This window comes from Heterodontus francisci, chromosome 14 (genome assembly GCF_036365525.1).
Source record: "Heterodontus francisci isolate sHetFra1 chromosome 14, sHetFra1.hap1, whole genome shotgun sequence".
Taxonomy (NCBI): Eukaryota; Metazoa; Chordata; class Chondrichthyes; order Heterodontiformes; family Heterodontidae; genus Heterodontus; species Heterodontus francisci.
Genome location: NC_090384.1, coordinates 53,267,844 through 53,288,126, shown reverse-complemented (window position 1 = coordinate 53,288,126; position 20,283 = coordinate 53,267,844). Strand labels below are relative to the sequence as shown.

Sequence of the window (20,283 nt, the reverse complement as noted above, 5' to 3'; positions counted from 1 at the left end):
TGACGAGAGGAAGACTGTGTGATTGACAAGGAATTAACTTATGATTTAGGTAGAGAATACAAAAAATAGGGAATGATTTAAAAAAATATGTGGTGTTGTCAGGGGCTGTTGATTCTTTCTGAATAGAAGAGCTACAATGGTTGGGTTGGCCTTCCTCTACTGTAGCATCTCTTACCCATAGGGAACAAAGGGAAGAGAAAATGAGGAGAGCGAAATGATCAGTGGGGATAAAACTGATTGCTGATCTCGCCAGTCACCCTCTCAAACTGATCCAGGTAAATTGTAGAGGATGCTCAAAGGAGGGGAAGGATGGAAACCATGAGGAGAGGGCTATTTATTTTTCTGTAAGAAACCACAACACATTTTCTGTAAGTTTCACTTTCATAAAAGCCGAGTTGAAAATAATGCAGAGACAAAGATTTACAAAATCTAAGTTGAATGTGTTTCTATCAGTTTTTAGAAACTTAAAGCCAGGATCATCAAGATGACACTAATCTTCTGTTGCTGGTCATGTCATCACATTCCTGCCCCCAGACTGTGAGGGGTTAATTCACTTATGATATTCTGTTTTGGCTGGTAAATTCTATCAATCACAATTTACGTGTATGTCTGATAGTCAACAGTGAACTTTGGCTCTAGAGAGCCTGGGTTTTTGATGATACAGGTGCTGATTCGCCTCCAAAATGGCATCTGTAGTGTGTGTGTACACTTCTAGTGTTAGCTGTGCCAGAAAATATTTTGGCGAGGGCGTTTGTGTGCATGTATGGCAAGTTTGCGGAGTAGGCAAATCCAGAGCTGCCATTTTGGAGTTCAACGCTGCAGCTAACGCCATCTCTTAAACACGCACAGCTGAACATGTGCTCAGCAGCAGGAAGGAACCCCCAGTAACCATATTTAAAGGGATCATCAACTGCTTTCAGGTTAGTTGCTGATTGATTTCTATTGCCTCATGCTGTGATTGTAGCAAGTGTTTGGTGGTTTACAGAGTTGTTTAAAGTTGCTGCAGTTTACAGGGAGTGGTGTGACACATGCTGAAGGACTTTGTCCTGACTTCAAGGATTCTGCATGAGCCATGTGCTCCCAGATTTGGGTGCAGGAGTATGCATCCCCCTTGTTCTACAGCATGGCCGGGAGAATATGCAGAGGCAACACAGAGCAGGACAAGCTGTCGGAAGAGAGAGGAGGAGAAGGAGGAGGAAAAGGGCTATCAGCAGGAGGCCGTATCTGCTCAGGGTGTTCAGGCAGCAAATCACTAACCTGAACCTCAGCAAGGAACAGTGTTGTCAGATGCTTCCCCTTCACTAAAGAGGTCCTCACTGAAATCAGCCACCTGCTGCAGCCACAACTGCAGCTTGAGAGCAAGGCAAGCACGACATTGCCAGTGGTTGTGAAGATGACTGTGGCCATGACCTTTTATATGTTTGGCTTCTTCCAGGCTGCAACAGGTGATATTTGCAATATCTCCCAGTTTAATGTCCACTTTTGCATAAGGGAGGTCACTGAGCCTCTGTATTCCAAGAGAGCGGAATATATTTCATTCTCTCTTGCCATAGGGAATGTGAAGTGAGCACACGGTTTCACAAGGATTGCAGGCTGCCCCACGGTGCAGGGTGTCTTTGACTGCACACACATCTCCCTGCGGGTGCCACATGTCAGCACTGCGATGTATCATAACCAAAAGTTATTCTACTTTTTCAATGTCCAACTGGTGTGGACATAGGAAGAGAATCATACAAGTCAATGCACAGTATCCTGGCAGCAGTCATGGTGCCTTCATTCTGTAGCAGTCTGCTGTGTTATCTGCATTTCAGCTACCATGAAAAACCAGAAGGTGGCTACTTGGTGAAAAGAACTATCCATTGACCATATGGCTGATGACTCTGGTGTGGAACTCACTCACATAAGGGCAGCATGCTTTTTTTTATTCACTCCTGAGATATGAGCATCGCTGGCAAGGCTAGCATTTGTTGCCCATCCCTAATTGCCCTTAAGAAGGTGGTAGTGAGCTACCTTCTTGAATCACTGCAGTCCACCTGGTGTAGGTAGACACACAGTGCTGTTAGGGAGGGAGTTCCAGTTAATGAAAGCCATGCTGCCACACAAAATGTGATCGAGAGGACCATTGGGGTGTCTAAGCAACATTTCTGCTGCCTGCACCAGTCTGGAGGAAGATAAGAAATAACAGTTTGAGTAGACCATACGGCTCCTTGAGCCTACTCTGCCATTCTGTATAATCATGGCTGATCCTCAGCCTCGACTCCACTTTCCTTCCCCTTCCCCATATCCCTTGATTCCCTGAAAGACCAAAAATCTATCTAAACCTTAAATATAATCAACAATGGAACACCCACAACCGTCAGGGGTAGAGAATCCTAAAGATCTGCAACACGTTGAGTGAGGAAATTTTTCCTCATCGCAACACTTTATCTTGAGACTGTGCCCCTGTGTTATAGATTCTCCAGCCAGGGGAAACAATCTCCCAGTGCCTACCTTGTCAAGCTCCTTCAGAATCTTATATGTTTCAATGAGATCACCTTTCATTCTTCTAAACTCCAGAGAGTATGGACCCAACTTACTCCCTGCAGTATTCAGCAGAGTGTGTGCCAAGGTTTTGCATCGTGCACAACCTCGCTATCATGAGGGCACATCCCTTGTCACCAGCTGAGGAGCAGGAGGAGGAGGAAGAGAAGGGGGAATAGGAAGGGAGGAGGCAAACTGCACATGTCGCATTGCATACAGAAGTCAACTAATCACATTCTCTTCTGTATTTTGTTTGATGGACATTTGTTTCCACGCAAAATGCATAAGTTCCGCTTCCAAGTAGAGTAAAAGACTCAATGGTATTTTTCCACAGACCTGCTGTGGAGGCAGGGAGAGGAATTTCAAATGCATACTTTGTGGTTGTGGGTGTTCCCTCTCTGGTGCAGGTGCATTTTCGTCATTTGGGTGTGGCCAGGTCTCAGCATTGAATTTCTTCATATCACAAGAAGAAAAACTAGTCTAACGTCTTTTACAACCAAACATTTTCATAAAGGGCACACTAACTGAAACACCAAAAGCAATGAAGGAGCAAGCAGCAGCGTGGTAGAAGGGCAAGGATCATATTTGGATCAGGCTAGTGAGGTCCCAGGTGACTGTCTGGCATTCTCCGAGAAAAGGTGAGAGTCACTTCAAACTTTTTTTACCACTTCACGTAACTACTGAGCAACAGAGCAACTGAAATGTTGCTGTGTTTTTAATGGTAGTTAAGGGCAATGTTGCATTATAAACTGGTAGTTCTCTGTGCTTTGGTTTGCTCCCTTTCTGTTTTAACCCTTTCTGTTCCACTGGTGTGCCATTACAGGCACCTACTGCCCTCGGTATCTTGCCCAATTGGCCATTCTGTAATTGTGAGCTTTAATAATGTTGCTGTGCTATTTGACCATGAGGGAACAATACTCCAGCCTTCTCTCAATGACCAAAAATATTCACTTTCTAGCAAAATTGTGAATAGCAATCAGGAGTGGAAATCCCGATCTTTCCCAGAAGCACTGAAGCCAATTGTAACAGAAGCTAAGCCTAATTTAATCCAGTCCACCTGTGTTGCTCCAGATAGAGCAGCGTGGCAGGTAAATTGTAGATGATGACTTGTATGAGCCTAGATAGTGCGTGCTGAGAGGCATCACAGCTTGGTACTTTCACCAAAGTCTACATACTCACTCATTTACTTTTCAGTCACTGGACGGCAATCAGAAATAGGAACTCTGGCCAATTCTTGCCCCCTTTAGCCCAGGGTTGGGCAGTGGGGGATGCCAGGAGTTAATCTCAATTCCACATGATGAAATCTTTGTTAATGTTCAAGTAAATATACATGTGAAGTATATTTACCTGTATTGAGTGTAAAATTAAGACATGCAGCAAAAATGGTGTCGCCGTAGCCACACCTGTGAGTAGGCGGAGATTTCTATTGGACAACACTGCTTTAAAACACAACTTAAAATTACTTTTGTTTGATTCTTATGTCTGTGCTGCTTTAGATGGCCTCTGTTGAAGTAGGATGTCAGGTTTTTCAATTAACCTGAACTCCCCAGCCTCCGGTCCAAAGAGGGGGAAAGAATTGGCCATGGTTCTGATCACTGTCCAATGACCTCTACTGGAAAGTGAATAAGTAAGTGAGTGTGTATATGTGTCATCTGAGAATACTATATTTAGGCTTTGGAATTTTTACATTTGGAACATATCCAGTTTCGGTCCTCAAACATATGGGGGATATTGAGGCCCTGGAGAAAATACGGAGGACAGAGATCAAAATTACATCTATTGTTAGAGCTTTTAGTTACCTGGATAAGCTGAATCAGTTGAATCTATTTTCATAGGAGAAATGAAGGCTAGAGCAGGATCTGATTGAGGTTTTTAAAATTGTGATGGGATTAGAATGCCTTCAGTTGGATAGGTCTTTTGAGATGGATAGGAATGGGTGATCTAGGGCAAAGTATGTTGGCAAGGAGTTAATTTAGATGTTAAGAAATAATTCTTTTCGCTGAGCTATGCTACTTTGGAACAGATTACTGAAGCACATGGTGACTATGCATTCTCGGCACTCCTTCAAAATCAAGCTGGAGAAGCTCTGGAGAGCATAAAAAATGTTATAGAGGGAAAGTTGCAGCACAGCTGGGAATAGTGATATCCGTGAGTTACTGTGGGCTGCTGGAGCTGGCTTGGGAATTGCAGATGAATTTCCCAGAATAGTTACAAAATTGGTCTCAAATTTTTATTTTGCCTGGAGGGGCAGGTGTACTTGGCTGCACAATGTTTTTTGCAGAGAATGGACAGAAGTCTGGTGGACCAGAGAGACGAATCTGACGTTTTTTGAAACTCTTTTGTTCTGTGACAGAATTAAAGAAGCCAACACCATACATACTCAATCGTAAACAAAAATGCTTCACCTCGGCATCTTGTCACAAAATTTTCTCCAATTTACAAACTTAAAATGTGTATTTGAGAAGTTATAAAAATGTGTTTCTATTTTCTGCTCTGCTTGATTTTATGGCTTAGAAAAGTATAGGTCCACCCCACCAGTGTAGTGCAGCAGGTGCCACAGATCTCTTTTCCTCACTTGCTGGATTATTTAGGTTCTTGGTGGCATAAACTAATTTACATTTTTTGGTGGGCACTCACCAGAGGAGGAGCCAGTGGGAAATGTGGCACAAGATTGTTGCTTAGGGGCCATTAGGTCATTGGTGGCCCCCCTCCATCCCTGATATGCCGACAAACTAGGGCAGCCGATCCAAACATTGGCATGAAGGATTTCTATGGTCTTCCAGGACATAGTCCTGATGACTCTGGTGAGCTTCCATTAGTTCAGCGACCTGTATGCCGGGTTCATCCTAGTATCCAGATTGCCAGGCGGAATCATAGAATCACAGAATGATACAGCACAGCAAGAAGCCATTCGAAAGGATGACAAGTCTGAGGAAACCCAGTGTGGGAAATCCCTTCCTGTTCATTAGACTCCATGATTGGGGAAACTGAAGCTCCGATTGCATAGGGTCCCTGCACAAATTGGCTAGAATAATTGTTCTGGGAGGAGACCCAGTAGATCTGGGTCCTGCATGAATTTGTGAGTTCAGTCAGCCTCATGTGCCACCCTACCTCCATGGATCCAGCATTGCATGGGTCCAAGCGTATTAGAATCATGTCTGTTTGAATTACATAAGCCTGCAGATTAGCGTTCCGTGCAGCTAATAGTGGTTGAATTTTAGATCTGCCAATAATAGTAATAATAGGAAAGAAGTCCAGGCCAGGTAAAATCCAAAAAGGTGAACTCAGCAAAGCAAGAAATAGAGGCAGCTGGCACTGGGGAGAATAAAGCCAGTTCAGAGAAACTGGCATCATGTGAAAATAGAGTCATGTCAGAGAAGGCAGCATTGCGGAAGAGCAAGGTTCATTCTGAGAAATGTGTCCAGGGCATGGTGGTACTGGAGCCAGCTAAGAGAAACCAATAACATGAGTGAGTGAGTCCCTGAGAGCAAAGCAGCTGGCATTGGAGAATAACAAATTCAGTTGGAGAAGGGGTGGGTCCAAAAGCAGCAAGCCTAAATACTTAACATCTATAAATACATTTGGCTTTTGGATTGTCATATTTCTGCTATTATCAGATGGGTAGAACTCAAATATGAACCTAAAAAAACTCTCAAAAGCTGATGCAGCCTCAAAAAAAAGGACGCTTGAACAAAGTCACAACCTGTCCTACACATTGCTCATGCAATTAATATTTTTTATTACTCTTTTAGGCCTGCAAAAAACAAGGCTATTATGTGAACCACAGCAATTCAAATAACCACCTCAAGTGAGATTCCTCAGTGCTTTACATCTCATTCTTTTTGTGGATAGAAATCATTTGGTTCCTCAGACCTCAATGAGAACCCTATGCACAAACATTAGACAACTCCAAGTTGAGTTGTTTGTTCTTGCAAGAGCAATGCTACCTTCCCTCCCCTGACCCCGATCCTTTACCCCCACCTTAATTACAGCATGAGAATTGCTGATAGTTGGTATGTATTGCAATTAATCTGGCCTAATTTAGTTCAACCCTTATAGTCCTGAGGCATACTCTGACCTGTAAAAAATCTGAAGGTCCAAGCTTGCTTTTGTAGTATGACTACATGCGAAATGCTTAACTAAACATTAGCATGAAAAAATAATCTTGAGGTTTCAATGAAAGACACAGCTGTGCTTATAACCTGACTTCAGGTTACTAATCAATGCTTTATTATCCATAGTCACAGTTGTACATTGATCAGTGAGTTTCAGCACATAAAAGATAGCAATTTTGGTTTACTTGGTGCCTTGGTCACAAACCAGTGTGAGAGAAATGTGATTCTGTACAGGAGGGAAAAAGAGAACCAAAGGTACACTCAGGGACAGAGGGAGAGAAAGAAAGAGAACCACAATTACACACAGGGATGGGAAGGGGGGGGAGAGAGAGAGAGAGAGAGAGAGAGGCAGAACCACAGACACACAGGGACAGAGGCAAAGAGGTACACAGAGACAGAGACAGAGAGAGAGAGAAAAGAGGTACACACAGGGATAGAGGGAGAGAGAGGCAAACACAGACACAGGGAGAGAAAAAAGAGATACACAGGGACAGAGGGAGAGAGAGAGAGAGCAAGAGAGAGCTACAGAGAAAGAGAGAAAATTGCTCTCTATCCTACAGAGTTAGAGTGAGTAACAAAACCACAGATACATACAAGAACAGAAATAGAGTGAGAGAATCATAGGTGCAAGTACAGAAATACTGCCAGTATGAAATGTAATTGTTTGCCATTAATATAGGGATAGATAGAAAGAAAGAACCAAGAACCACAGATAAAAACAGGAATAAAGCAAGAGAGAAAATAAAACACTACAGATACATTCAGGAATAAACAGAGGGGGAGCCACAGATGCACGCAGGGATGGAGAAAAAATTATTTTGATTATTTACGGTAATTTCATCTGAATGAGCTGTGCAAGCTTACCAATTATAAAATTCAAATAATTTTCCCTAAGGTTTTAGTATTTGATTCGAATAAAATTGGGTATGCATGTATCTGCAAAATGAGCACTGAGTACCACTGAATTCTCACCGACCTACTGGATGTGTTATCAAAATGAAAGAACTGTACATTTTTAAATTGAATGTTTAGCTGAGTGCTAATATTCTCTGGGAAAAGCAGGCAATAGATAAAGCAGAGTCCTGATATTACAACTCTAACCTGTCGTTATCAGTTGCAACATTTAATTAAGGACCAGTAAATGATAAAATAAGAGGAAAAATATCAGATTTCCTGTTGATACAGCAACATTACCAGGAAATCGCAGAAATCTGAAATAAAAATAGAAAGTGTTGGAAATACACAGTAAGACTTTCAGCATCAGAAACCTACCAGCTGACCCGTGTACTTTCAGCATTTTCTGTTTCTATTCCAGTGAAAACAAGTTTGCAAATATTTTATTGTCATACAGAGCAGCATATTCCAGAGTCAGTTTCAAGTCTGTGCTGAAATAGCTGACCCTTAACCAAGGCATTATTATTAGGAATGCTATTATTCAGAGATGCGGAGGCTAAGGGAGAAGAAATAATCCAGGATTCCCATTATTAATCGCTAGCTCGTGACCTGTGCTGGGAAGTACATATGTGTGGGTGTCAGGTGAAGAGAAGATTGGGTTTATCTGTGAATCATTCCACAGTTGAATTGCTTGCTAATATGTGCTAAAAGGCTCCCACACAAGAAGTGTCCACTTCAGTGAAGTACCAGAGAAACCTTAGCCCAGCAAGGACTCCATACCTTCTGGGGTGCAGAAAATTGGAGCGAGAGGGAAATAATGCCATTGTACTTTTACAAATTTTCTGAATAAATTATATTTTTGAAAAAAATAAGTTCGAACTAGAGGGAATACGTATATGGGGGAGAGTTGCATCACGGGTATGGTAGTTTCTAGTCTGTTTTGGTGCCAGTACAATAACTAGAATCCCCTGCCCCCTCTCTCCCTGCCACCTCCTCACTCATCATCGGCAAAGCAGTGATCTCACTCCTGTACAGAAGCCTAGATGCAAAAGAGATGCATCATAGGATATGAGTTTTCACCCTGCTTCTTAGAGCTACAGTACCCAATGTACATAATAAAACTAAATTCACAAATAAGTCTGAGGTGTGAGTACAGAACAAACACTTAAATTAAAAAGATTTCTGCCTTGCATTGTTTAGGATAAGCTGTTAGCCAATGTGATACATATCATTAGATATATCAATGAAATATTTATTTAGTAGAAGCCCATCAAAACATTGGCCATTATTGTAAGAGAGCCTGCCACTATAGAACAATCTTACCGTCTAGTCAACCTATCCTGGGAGCTGTGCTAATCCTGCAGAGAGAGAGATATCGGCACTAAATTAGTAACAAAGCCACAACCCAGAATCTGTGAATTGCTGTAGTGGGACTAGGGCTTGGGAGTCACTGAAGGACACTGATGGACCACAGCCTGAGGGATATGTTGCCGAGGTACTTGGACTGTGACTGAAGATAATTGGTCAGGTCTGGAACACTGTAAATGGCATTTGTTGAGTTACTGCTCATTGCAGACTTGACAGGACATACAAATCCATTATGAGAGCGAAGGCAGAGAACCATATCTTTTATAATCCTGTAAACCTTTCCCGGAACTCCATGTTTGAGTTCCTCCTAAGTGTCCCCCTCCCCCACTCCACCCACCCCACCACAGTACTGAAACAGCTGTTATCAAAATCAGAAATGACATCCTATGTGACTGTGACAAAGGTAAACTTGCCCTTCTCGACCTGTCTGCAGCGGTTTCTCTTCCCACTCCCACTTCATTACCTCTGATGTCCTCTAAGGATCTATTCTTGGCCTGCTCCTATTTTTCATCCATGTGCTTGGTGACGTCATCTGAAATCACAGTTTCCACATGTACGCTGATGACACCCAGCTCTAAGTCACCACCACTGCTCTCGACCTATCCAGTGTCTCGAAATAGTCATACTGCTTGTCCAGCATCCAGTACTGGATGACCAGAAATTTCCTCCAATTTAATATTGGGAAGACTGATGCCATTATCTTCAGAACCCACAACAAACTCTGTTCCCTAGACACTGGCTCCATCTCTCTTCCTAGGATTTCATCCTAGGGTCTTAAAAAAGGTGGCTAATGAGGTAGTAGATGAGTTGGTGTTAATTTTTCAAAATTAGCTAGATTCTGGAAAGGTTCCATCAGACTGGAAAGTAGCAAATATAAACCCTAAATTCAAGAAGGGAGCGAAGGGGGGTGGGGGAGGCAGAAAACAGGTAACTGCAGGTCAGTTAGCTTGATATCTGTAGTGGGGAAGATGTTAGAATTGCTCATTAAGGAGGTTATAACTGGGCACTTAGAAAAACTAAAGGAAATAGGGAATAGTCAGCATGGTTTTGTGAAAAGGAAATCATGTTTAATCAATTTGTTGAAGTTTTTGAAGGAGTGACATGTGCTGTGGATAAAGGGGATCCCGTTGACGTACTGTTCTTGGATTTCTAGAAGGCATTTGACAAGGTGCCACATAAAAGGTTATTGTGCAAAGGAGGAGCGCATGGTGTAGTGGGTAACATGTTAGCATGGAGGGAAGATTGGCTGGCTGGCAGAAAACAGAGAGTATGTGTAAATGGGTCCTTTTCTGATTGGCAGGATGTGATGAGTGGGGTCCCGTACGGGTCAGTGCTGGGGCCACAGATTATTACAATTTATATCAATAACTTAGATGAGGGGAGCGATGGCACAGTAGCTAAATTTGCAGATGACACAAAGATAGGTTTGAAAGTATGTTGTGATGAGGACATAAGAAGGTTGCAAACAGATATAGATAGGTTGAGTGAGTGGGCAAAAATCTAGCTGATGGAGTCTCATGTGGGAATATGTGAAGTTCACTTTGGCAGGAAGAATAAAAAAGTAGAGTATTACTTAAACGGAGAACAACTGAAGAGTTCTGAGGTGCAGAGGGATCCAGGTGTTCTAGTGCATGAGTCACAAAAAGTTAGTATGCAGGTACAGCAAGTAATAAAGAAGGCTAATGCTATCCTTTATTATGAGTGGAATTGAAAATAAAAGTAAGGATGTTATGCTTCAGTTATACAGGGCATTGTTAAGACTACATCTCGAATACTGTGTGCAGTTTTGGTCTCCTTATTTAAGGAAGGATATAAATGCTTTGGAGGCAGTTCAGAGGAGGTTTACTAGATTGATACCCGGAATGAGCGGGTTGTCTTATGAGGAAAGGCTGGACAGACTGGGCTTGTTTTCACTGGAGTTCAGAAGAGTGAGGGGAGACTTGATTGAAGTACATAAGATCTTGAACGGTCTTGACAAGGTGGATGTGGAAAGTATGTTTCCTCTTGTGGGTGATTCCAGAACTAGGGGGTACTGTTTTAAAATTAGGGGTTACCCTTTTAGGACAGAGATGAGGAGAATTTTTTTTCTCTCAGAGGCTTGTGCGACTTTGGAACTCTCTGCCTCAGAAAGTGGTGGAGGTGGGGTCATTGAATATTTTTAAGGCGGAGGTAGATAGATTCTTGTTAGGCAAGGGAATCAAGGATTATCGGGGATAGATGGGAGTGTGGAATTTAAAAAAAACAGATCAGCCATGATCTTATTGAACAGCAGAGCAGGCTCGAGGGGCTGAATGGCCTACTTCTGCTCCTAATTCGTATGTTCGTATGTTCCTGGTAACTATTTGAGGCTGAACCAGACTGTTTGCAACCTTCGTGTCATATCTGACCTCAAGGTGAGCTTCCAACCACAACTCAATCCACGCCATCACTGTCAGTGCCTATTGCCACCTCCGTAACATTGCCTGACTCTGCCTCACTTCAGCTCATCTGCTGCTGAAACCCTCATCTGTGCCTTTGTTATTGCTCGACTTGACTATTCCAATGCACTCCTGGCCAGCCTCCCACATGTTAACCTCTATAAACCTGAGGTTATCCAAAACTCTAGTACCCATGTCCTAACACACACCAAATCCCATTCACACAGTGGCGCAGTGGTTAGCACCGCAGCTTCACAGCTCCAGCAACCCGGGTTCAATTCTGGGTACTGCCTGTGTGGAGTTTGCAAGTTCTCCCTGTGTCTGCGTGGGTTTCCTCCGGGTGCTCCGGTTTCCTCCCACATGCCAAAGACTTGCAGGTTGATAGGTAAATTGGCCATTATAAATTGCCCCTAGTATAGGTAGGTGGCAGGGAAATATAGGGACAGGTGGGGATGTGGTAGGAATATGGAATTAGTGTAGGATTAGTATAAATGGGTGGTTGAAGGTTGGCACAGACTCGGTGGGCCGAAGGGCCTGTTTCAGTGCTGTATCTCTAAACTAAACTAAACTAAACTATCACCCCTGTGCTTGATAACCTACATTAACTCCCGGTTAAGTAATGCCTCAGTTTTAAAACTCTCAACCTCGTTTTCAAATCCCTCAATGGCGTCGCTCCTACATAATTCTGTAATCTCCTCCAGGCCCACAACTATCCGAGGAATCTACTTCTTTAATTTTGGCCTCTTGAGCATCCCCAATTTTAATCACTCCATTACTGGTGGCTGTGCCTTCAGCTGCCTGGGCCCAACCTCTGGAATTCCCCCCAACAAACCTCTCTGCCTCTCTACCTCGCTTTCCTCCTTTAAGCCACTCCTTAAAACCTACTTCTTTGATCAAGCTTTTGGAAGCTTTTGGTCCTATATGACTTGGTGTCAAATGGCCTCCTTTTGTTTCTAATGTTCTTCCCTCTGTCACTCTCTGCATCAAACTACTTTGACATCAGTTCAGCCTCCCTGGCATTTGATTAAGTTTAATGCAGATTTTAGGTATTGCATTTTTGAAGGAAGAAAGAGGAGGGAGAGGCAACTCTAACTCAATAATGCAATTTTAAAGGGGGTGCATGAACAAGATGTAACTGGTCGTATATCCCTGACTAAATAGTTCATGGCATATGGAAAGTTCGTTTCTAACCACTGTCTCAAACTCTCTGGATTCCTCTGCTGACTCATAGTCTGTTTTTATTTTGACACACACCTACTGTTGAACCAATAAGTATCGAGGTTTCTGAGTAACCAGGAGCCGATACTGCTTTAATACAACACTATAGGCAGTATTTTATGCTCTTGCCCCCCACCCCATGTGGTGGGATGGTGGTGGATGGGGACCCTGCCACCTACCTGCCTCCACCCCGATTAAGTACATGGCGGAAATGCCCGTGGGCAGACTTCCCACCCTGCTGCCAATTTAGGCCCTTAACGGCAATTAATGCCCAATTAAGGGCCTCTTCCTGCTGCCACTGGTATTAACCCAAAGGTGAGCGGGCCTGTCACAACACTGGGAGCATGATATGCAAACCCGTGCAGAGTTGCTTGTGGTCTCCTGTGGGGTGGCGGGTCCCTCATTCAAAGGCACTCAGTGCCTGATCAACGGACCCAGCAGCGGGAAGGAAGGGGAGCCCACTGAGCCACCCTATTGCCCTTGCTGCCGATCCTCCTACAGCCCCCTCTCCTTTGGACCCCCACTTGCCATCACTTACCTCTGGCTTGGGTCGTTCTGCAATCTTGGGCCTCCAGTGGCTGTCCTTCCGGCAGCAGCCACCGCCTCATGGCGGCGCTGATGAGCAAAAGAGCTGCTGGTCTCTGGGGTCCTGATCCTGGGAAAGGCCCACAGGTAGCCTCTCAAGTGCCTGATTGGAGAAGGTCCGCCATCTGATGAGCCAAAGGAGGCAACGCGGTTCTCTCGCCTGCTCTCCAGCTGGTGGCTGAGAACCCCGTCACCTCCATAAAATTCCCCTCTATATGTGTGTATGTATGAATGTAAATATATACATATATATATATATATATATATATATACACACACATAAATTTTTATAAACACCCAACTCCTGGACCAGTGCTACTGCCAAAATAATGCGCCCACCTCATGCCAACGCGAGCACACCCATCAAGAGGTATCCTCCCCTCTCAGCCCTCAGAGCTCTTTTGTGCAAGTCTGGGGTTCTCTGTGAAGACCTGTGCCATTGCTAATGCAGGCAGTTGTCTAGGGCGTTGCTGGTTTGACATCACAGGCACTGCAACTGCACCTGTGAGAAGTGCACCCTCTGCAGTTGCAGCATCACCAATGCAACCTTTATAATATGGCAACCAGAATTGCACAGAGTATGCCAAGTCTGGTCTAACCAAGGCTTGATACAAGTTTAGCGTAAATTCTCTACTTTTCAATTCTATCCCTCCAGAAATAAATGCTCGAGCTTTGTTTGCTTTTTATGGCCTTATTAACATGCATTGCTATATATAGTGGTTTGTGTATTTCTACTCTGAGATACCTTTGATCCTCTGCCCCATTTAGATTCTTATTTTCAAAGTAATATGTGATATCCTTATTTTGCCGACCAAAATGCAACACCTCACACTTATCTCTGAAATTCATTTGCCAACTACATGCCCATTCTGCAAGTGTATTAATGCCTTCTTGTAATCTGTTGCAGACCCCTCTGCATTAACTATACCTCAAATTGGTGTCATCAGAAAATTTAGAAATTATGTTTTTGATCCCAGAGTCCAAATCATTAATATAAATTGTGAACAACAGTGGTCCCAGCTCTGATCCTTGTGACACTCCACTATCCACCTTCTGCCACTCTGAATAACTACCTTTTACCCTTAATCGCTGCTTTCTATCTTGAAGCTAGCTAGTTATCCATTGTGCTACTTGTCTCTTGACTCTGCATGCTCTGACTTTATTCATTTGTCTGTTATGTGGCACCTTATCAAAGGCCTTTTGGAAATCTAGATAAATTACATCTACTGAATTACCCTTGTCTACTTTCTCTGTTTCAAAGAGTTCAATGAGCTTGGTCAAGCCCAACATTTTCTTTTGAAATCCCTATTGACTTTTTATTATCATATTTTTGGTTTCTAGATGTTTTTCTATTTTCTCCTTTGGTAGAGATTCCGTTATTTTGCCTACTGCTGATGTTAATCTGACTGGCCTATAGTTCCCTGGTCATGTTAAATCTCCTTTTCTAAATATAAGCATTACATTAGCTCTCTGCCAGTCCTTTGGCATTACACCATTTTTCAACAAATTGCTCTACGGCAGTGAGGCCTGGACAATGTACGTCAGCCAAGAGCGACATCTCAATTCATTCCATCTTCGCTGCCTCCAGAGAATCCTTGGCATCGGGTGGCAGGAACATATCTTCAACGCAGAAGTCCTCGAGGCAGCCATCATCCCCAGCATATACTCCCTACTGAGCCAGCGGCACTTGAGATGGCTTGGCCATGTGAGCCGCATGGAAGATGGCAGGATCCCCAAGGACACATTGTACAGCGAGCTCGTCACTGGTATCAGACCCACCGGCTGTCCATGTTTCCGCTTTAAAGACGTCAGCAAACGTGACATTGACCACAAGTTGTGGGAGTCAGTTGCCAGTGATCGCTAGAGCTGGCGGACAGCCATAAAGGCGGGGCTAAAGAGGGGCGAGTTGAAGAGACTTAGCTGTTGGCAGGAAAAAAGACAGAAGTGCAAGGAGAGAGCCAACTGTGTAACAGCCCCGACAACCAATTTTATCTGCAGCGCCTGTGGAAGAGTCTGTCACTCTCGAATTGGCCTTTACAGCCACTCCAGGCGCTGCTTCACAAACCAATGACCACCTCTAGGCGCTTACCCATTGTCTCTCAAGACAAGGAGACCAAAGAAGATTAAATATGTATAATAGTGCCTCTGCTATCTATTCCCTAGATGCTTTTAAAATGCATGGATGTAATCTATCTGGACCAGCGATTTTATTCTTTGAGTCTGATTAATTTATTTAATATTTCTTCTCTTTTTATTATAAATGCAGTTATCTCATTTCTAATCTCATCTTCTGATGTCATGGTATCTCAGCTGTCTTTAGTTTGTTCTTGTTTTTTTAGCAGAATATATTTTCCTGCACTCTGTTGAACATTGTTCTAAATGTTTCTACATCAGTGTTTGTCAATATTGTTGTCCATTTTATTTTCCCTTATTCCCAGCCTTTCAAAATTGGCTTTTCTCCAATCTATTACCCTGGTGTTCATCATACTTTTATCCTTCTTAATTATTATCTTAAAGCATATTTTATTTTAGTCACTATTGCTTAAATGTTGCCCTAATTATATTTCGCTTATCTGCTCTGGTCCATTCCCCATTACTAGATCCAATAGTGAATCCTCTTTTGTCGGGTTTCTTACATGCTAGGTTAGAAAGGATTCATGTACACATTGTAAGAATTTTATTAGCTTAGCTCCTTTACCTACGTCTTCTGGCCAATTAATAAAAACATAAACACAGAAGAAATAGGAGCAGGAGTAGGCCATATTTCCCTTTGAGCCTGTTCGACCATTCAACAAGATCATGGCTGATCTTCAACCTCAACTCCACTTTGCTGTCCAATCTCCACATCCCTTGGTGACCTTAGTGGGTCCAAAGATCTATTGACTGTAACCTTGATTAAACTCAATGACTGAGCATCCACAACTCTCTGGGGTAGTGAATTCCAAAGATTCACAACCCTTAGAGTGACGAAATGTCTTCTCACCTCAGTCCTAAGTGGCCAACCCCTTATCCTGAGACTATGCTCCCTTGTTCTAGACTCTCCAGACAGGAGAAACAACTTCTCATCAACTACTCTGTCAAGCCCTCTCAGGATCTTATATGTTTTTAAGAGATCACCTCTCATTCCTCTAAACTCCAGATACTAAAGGCCCATTGTACTCAATCTCTCCTCATAGGACAACTGTCTCATCCCAGGAATCAATCTAGTGAACCTTTGTTGTGCCCCCTTTAAGGCAAGTATATGCTTCCTTAGGTACGGAGACCAAAAATGTAAAAAGTATTCAGGTGCTGCCTCACCAAAGCCCTGTATAATGAAGCAAGACTTCCTTATACTTTCTTGTACCCCTGTCCCCTTGCAATAACAGCCAACATACCATTTGCCTTCTTAATTGCTTGATCTACTTGCATATTAACTTTCTGTAATTCATGTACAAGGACACCCAAATCTCCCTGAACACTAACATTTAATAGTTTCTCACCAAAAAAAAATATTGTTTTTCTACTCTACCGACCAAAGTGAATAACCTCTCATTTTCCCACATTATATGCCATCTGCCACCTTCTTTCCCACTTACTTATCCTATCTATAACCCTTTGCAGACTCTTTGGTGGGGGTGGTGGGGGGGGAGGGGTGGAATTTTCCTAGCCAAGGGAAGGCAGGTTTGCATGTGTGCAAGGAGTTAAATCAATCGTCATCCCATCCTCTTCCAGGTTTTCTTGAGGTGGGGTCCAAGGCCAGTTGGGAACCCCATTGGATTTGGTGGGAAACAAATTAAGACAATTAAAAAGGCAATTAAGAGCTTCTTTAACCCTGGATTCTGACTTTCCCAGCCAGGGCACCTGTTTCCTGACCTGTTAGCAATTCCCCAGGGTCACCAAGATGAGAGCACAGCAGAGAGCGCTTCTTCAGTGAAACTGACAAGCTGGGAAGCCTTTGATCAGTTATACTGAAGAGCTCCAGGTGAGAGGCTGCTGTTCAAAGCACACCTTCTCTCAGAGTGCTATCACTGCTTGACAGGTGATTGCCAATTTCTTGGAAATCATTTCACCTGTCTTGCACTTCACTGACCTTCAGCTGCACCTCCTTGCTGCCAACCTTCACCATGGTATGGGAGTAACTTAACAGCTAGACCTATACTGCTGATGAGGAGCAGAGCAGAGGAAATACCACCACCAACAGCACCAGGAACAACACCTGTAGCAGCACCATTTGCCTTCTCATCAGCCTCGTGGCCCTCTATAGGTCAGTGGGGATAAACACCGAGATCTATCTGGGAGGAGGCAAGAACCCCAATACAGGGTCTACAGGCAGAGGATTAGTTCTCCCGACATGGTTCAGCATCAATGCCTTAGGAGGGTCAGGCTCTCACAGCAGGTTGCTGCTGACCTCTGCAGCCTCCTGGAACAAGGCCTCATTCCCAGTGGAGCAGGTAGACAGGCATTGCCACTGGCCAATAAGGTGCCTGTCACCAGACGGCCACTCTCCCCCACCCCGGTCTCTGCCTCTTCTCAAGTTGTATGCTTTTTTCTCCTGAAAGAAGAGAAAGCAGAGAGTTGTGAGTGTTCATATGGCCTGTGTGGAACATAGGGAACGACAACATTTGTGGAGGGTGACTGTGAGGTATGGATGAGAGAGGTCAATAGGATGAGGGTCAGTATGAGTGTTGCTGCTCAGATGGGGATGTGAGGTACCTGGAGAGAGGGGAATGAGTGGAGCTGCAAGGTGAGTTGTTCTGAGGAATGCTGTGTGGGAGTATGCTGGGAAAGTCAGAGTGCGGGGCGTGGCACCTGAAAGTGTTATGCCGCTTACCTTTCCTGCCCTTCTGAGGTCCTGGATCCTCTTGGTGCACTGTCTCCAGGTTGGAGGGACCACACTTCTGCTACTGATTTCCTCGGCCACTTGCATTGCCTGCTTGGAAGGAGACACTGTTCACTTCCTCCCGTCTCAAGAGAACTCATCTCACCGAAGCCCCTTAGATCCCCCAGCAGGATCTCCAGGTAAGAGTGAGAGATCTAGGGAGCAGCCTGCCTGGTCTTCTCTCCATTCCTATGGTTGCTGCAGTCTGAAAAGTCCAAGTGCTGGTGAGCCCATGTAAACCAAGCCAGGGTGCTTTTGATTAAAATTCCTTCCTTTGGCAGGTTGGACACAAAATGTCTTTGCCATTTCTTTATTCCCCTCCTATCTCAGACTCTAATGGGCCCATGTTTACTTTCACTACTCTCTTCCTTTTCACATAATTGCAGAAGCTCTTATAATCTCTTTTAATACTTCTTGCTAGTTTACACATATTCTATTTTCTCCTGCTTTATCAAATTTTTGACATCCTGTGCTGGTTTCTAAACCTCATCCTCAAGCTTACTACTCTTGTTGGCAATATTGTAAGTCTCTTTTAATCTATTTTCAGGATAGTCGAATTTCCCCTTGATTATTATTGTATTTTTTTTTTACTAATTTCCCAAAATTGTTTGCATATTTTTTCCTCCACCTCCCTTCCATTATTTGATGGTCTATAGACCACCCCTATTAACATGATTGATCCTTTATAATCTTTTATCCCCAACCATAGGGATTCTATTTCTTACTGCGAGCTGCGTCACTTTTTTCTACTGCCATAATGTTATCTCTAATAAGCTCAGCTACTCCACCTCTGCTTTTTACCCTCTCTATATTTTCTAAAGATGTTATATCCTGCAATGTTTAATTCCCAGTCCTTATTTTTCTGTAGCCATGTCTCAGTTAGATGCAGGCTAAAAATTCTCTGCTTTGCCCAAATAATGTGCGTCAGCTTCAGTCACAGAAGAGTAACCCCGACTGTGCCAATGCAATATTTTAACCTTTTGTACACCAGCTATCCTATGGCTTCTCAACAGTCTGTCAAACTGTGCCAGATCAGCATTAGTTTTGTGTTTTCAGCTCACACCAACTGGGAACTTAATGATACATATAAGACAGTACTTTTCCTGATAACCATTTCCTTTAATGAAACATAGAGAGAAAATGTATAATTCGCAGTAAGATCACAATCTTGTGGCAATGAGATTCTAACTACTGTAATCTTTGATCAGTTATTTGTGTAATGTTTTCGCAATTATTCTTGTATTTCATACTTGTTTTATTCAGGTGAGGGAGACACAGAAAGTAAATAGGCATGGAATATATGGGAAAAGATCGGATAGATGGGAAAATTCAGATTACCAACTGAGAGTGCTGTGTTAGGCTAAATATACTTACATGCCTGACTCACACAATCCCCACTCTTTGTTGCTCAAGTGCATTTGTTTTACTAATGATTAGAAATTAATGCCATGGTTCAATAATTGCTGTTTAGAAAGGGCAGGGATTTATTTTGTTGAGAAAACTAAGTGGAGGTCCAAGGTCCAGAAAGCAAAGATTGAAAAGAGTAGAAGAGAAGATGAAGTAAATCTGGAAATAGTGTTTGGGTGATACCAACTGTGGATTTTAAAAGGTTGCAGATTGTTGGGGGAAGGGAAGACTGCATGTGGGAGATAACGAATTCCATTATTTGTGATCCGAGGAAAGAGGAGTTGGAGTAGGTGCCAATCCAATGAATCTGCCATTTACTTATTTTCAGAGGCTTGCAATGTAATTTGAAATTTCCTATGAGTTTCATAAAATCACTTCTAATCTAGCAATAAAGAATTCCTATAATCCATTCAGAACAAGCAGGCTGAATTGAAAGAATTAAGCCTGAACCACTCAGTCCAGTCATCCCTCACTACAGTGTAAGTGCAGTCACAATCACTACTGTTCAAACATAGTTCCTGTTTGAGTTATTGGGCTGGATTCTCTTCCATGATCCCACACTAAACTAGGTGGAAGAGTGGTGGAGAATGAAGGAAAATGTGATCAGTGCTAGTGAGGTTAAGAATAAGAGGATAAGGCAAATGAATGCGTGGCTGAAGAGCCGGTGTAGGCGGGAGGGCTTCAGCTACTTGGATCATTGGGATCTCTTCTGGTGCAGAGGTGACCTGTACATGAGGGATGGGTTGCATCGGAACTGGAAGGGGACCAATATCCTTGCGGGGAGGGTGCTAGTACTACTCGGGAGGGTTTAAACTAGTCTTGCAGGGGGGTGGGACCCAAAGTAGTAGTCTCTCCGATGAGATAGTTGAGGCAAATGTGGAGGTGAAAGCAAGCAAGTCCA

At 43.3% G+C, this 20,283-nt stretch overlaps 1 protein-coding gene across 3 annotated transcripts in view; it reads left to right on the top strand.

The window, feature by feature from the left end:
- The first annotated feature begins 2,913 nt into the window (after positions 1-2,913).
- The window catches only part of syt8 (synaptotagmin VIII), a 99,396-nt gene continuing 82,026 nt past the window's right edge, over positions 2,914-20,283 (top strand). The window contains exons 1-2 of one of the 3 annotated variants that reach the window (XM_068046223.1): positions 2,914-3,158; positions 4,017-4,147. The gene's annotated coding sequence lies outside the window, so the exon portion shown is untranslated. Of the gene's footprint in view, positions 3,159-4,016; positions 4,152-20,283 lie in introns of all 3 variants that reach the window. The other 2 variants (XM_068046224.1, XM_068046225.1) reach the window with 2 other exon arrangements.